The 2,557-nt window shown below is 44.9% G+C and overlaps 1 long non-coding RNA gene across 1 annotated transcript; it reads left to right on the top strand.

The window, feature by feature from the left end:
- Positions 1–316: 316 nt before the first annotated feature.
- On the top strand, positions 317–2,111 carry LOC128812461 (uncharacterized). Its single transcript, XR_008438721.1, has 2 exons — positions 317–483; positions 1,887–2,111. It is a non-coding gene; the product is annotated as an uncharacterized LOC128812461 (long non-coding RNA).
- Positions 2,112–2,557: the final 446 nt, after the last annotated feature.

Raw genomic sequence — 2,557 nt, 5'->3', positions numbered from 1 at the left:
TTTCAATTAGCGTGTTGAAATGGTGGATTACACATCTCTATAAAAATTAAATTGGTCTCATCCCTGAAATTATAAAAAGCCTGAGGATCCAATGGAAGAATGAAATCTTGAGCACCTCGATTTCAGGGACCACTGGAATGCGTTGTGCCACTGTTTCCGTGGCACCCCACTGCCGTTGCTTGTCCTCTCTGAATGTCCCCTCTCCCACAGTGTGGGGTCACAGAGACAGGGAAGCACGGATGGAGAGCAGTCCCTAACAGATGGCTTCCTGCTTGGAGTGTGTTAGCTGCTGAGATGTCAGGGAGCCCTGGGAGCCTTCTGCAGTTTTCTGAAGACAGGCTTGCTCTTTTAAGTGCCTGAATGCAGTTTAGATGGATTTTGAGTGTTTAATTGTACAACTGTCCTCTCTGCAATATGGAGCTTGTGGCACACTGTAACACACCATCCATTCACTATCAGCCAGTGGCCCAGCTAGGAGCTCAGGTGAGCTGCTGGTTTCCCTTGTGTGCTCAGTCACTTGCCTCTTTTGAGTTTTCTCCTTCCACCCTACCTGTGTCTCATGCCACCAGCCAAGACATTTGCCTCCCCCAAGCTCTCAGGGGATCTATATTGAGATCTATAGGAGACTGAAAAACACTTCTCAGTTTTTCTTTTCTTCATGCCACTTAAGGAGGTTGTCAGTGTCCCTGAAACTTTTGGTCACCACTGGTCCTTCTACCTGTGCTGTAGGTGGGTAGCAGCCCTGGGCAGAGGCAGAGACTCAGCCTTTTGTGCAGCCAAGTCTTTCCTGGTGGCCCCTCTGTCCCCGCTGAGTCTGCAGTGGTGGGTGAGTGGGTCATGGACAGGCTCTGAGAGCCACAGAACTCCACACTGCTGTTCAGAGGGAGAATGACCTCTGACAGACCTTCCCACCCTGTGTTGGGTGGTGACTAATCCTGTGGGGAAAGCAAACACAGGGAAAAGATTGGGCAAAGTTCACACAGCTTCCCTGGGGAGGGAGCTTAGCCTTCCATGTGTGGATCCATGCTCTGTACATGAATACAGTGACATTTCTATCTCTCTAACGTCTCCTCTTAAAACTGCTCCAGGATGTCTTGCTTGTCAGATGTGGGTGGCTCTGGCATTGCATTTCTTGTGGAGCAAGGCACAGAGTTCTTGGGAAATGGTCTCAGGAGTTGTTATTTCCATAACTCTCATTCTCCAGGGACTGGGGGAAGTGGGGACAGGAAGAATTGTGAGACCAGCTATTATAAAAAGAAAAAAAACGAAAAAAAACCCAAAAACTTTTCTCTGATGCTGCATGCTTGAGCTCTAAAAGTACTGTCTTTTAGATGTCTATAAAAGTCACTGACATTACCATGGCACTGCATTTGTTGGCTCAGCTTTTAATTCTTTTTATGGTGAGAAAGACACTGAAAGGTGGGGGGACAACTCCAACAGCTTCTACCTGCAGTCCTTAGACCTGGCATACCCCTCCCTCCTCCTGCCCCCCTTGCCATCCCTCTCAGCCAGTGCCACACCAGCCAGCACGGCAATGCAAAGCATTTTGCACAATGCCAAAGTGGCTGCAGTGTCAGGGAGGGCTGCCACACCACAGAGCTCTGCAGATGCAGTTCTAGGTGACAGGTGGGAATCACAAAAGCTGGATGTGCAGGTTGGATTCTCTCTGCTTACCCCTGTGCTGGGTTTTGATTGAAAGACAAGAAACAAAAAGCAAACATAATTTAGGGGGTGCAAAGGAAGTAGTGGCAGCAGACCTAAGGTTCAGGGGTTTTTCTGGACTGCATTTCAGTTTTCAAGAGAGGAGCAATGGTGGGATGGCAACATTTTGAATTGCCACCCCACCTGATATTTTTCTTTGCTTTTCTTTGCTTCTTTTCCACCAGGGAGAAACATTTGTGGTGGGTGCTTCTGAAAGGAAAGGCTTGGAGGCCCATCTTCTAGCCTCCAACAAAATAATTTGTATTTTTAAAAATTTCCTGATAAATGAAACTTCGGCATTACTAAAGACAACATCAATGTGCATGAAACAAAATTAATTTTAAATTGAACTGTTTTGAAATGAAAATATTATTTTTCAATAAAGTCAGAATAAAATGCTTTGAAACTTTTCTGCTTGGTTTGGTTCAGGAAGTGCAGTACAGCTGAAATGGACCTATTCCTTCAGGAGTTTTTTATTTTGAAAAAGCAACTTTTTCTACCTGAAAAGCACTGCCCCTCTCCAGTTAGAAGCCTAACAGCCCTGGTGGTTTGTGGTGGGAATTTTCTGAGGTGCATAAATAACTTGGGTAGTTATGAACACTTTAGCCAGAACCAGATTTATCATATTTAATGTCTTAAATATTGGTGGAACAACTCGTATTAAATCCTATGTACTATAATTTTTTCCTGATCAATTCCATATTTATAGCATTAATCATTTCTCTGCAGTTAATTAAGAGAATTGATGGCTCTCAGGCTTCCTTAAGCTGATTCTTTAAATAAATATATCAAACAAGATCTCCATTACCCAAATCAGACTCCGCCACAATAGCTGTACAGGGGCCAAAGGGACAGG

The sequence above is a fragment of the Vidua macroura genome, chromosome 10 (genome assembly GCF_024509145.1).
Source record: "Vidua macroura isolate BioBank_ID:100142 chromosome 10, ASM2450914v1, whole genome shotgun sequence".
NCBI lineage: Eukaryota > Metazoa > Chordata > Aves > Passeriformes > Viduidae > Vidua > Vidua macroura.
This window is presented reverse-complemented; position numbering and strand designations above follow the sequence as displayed.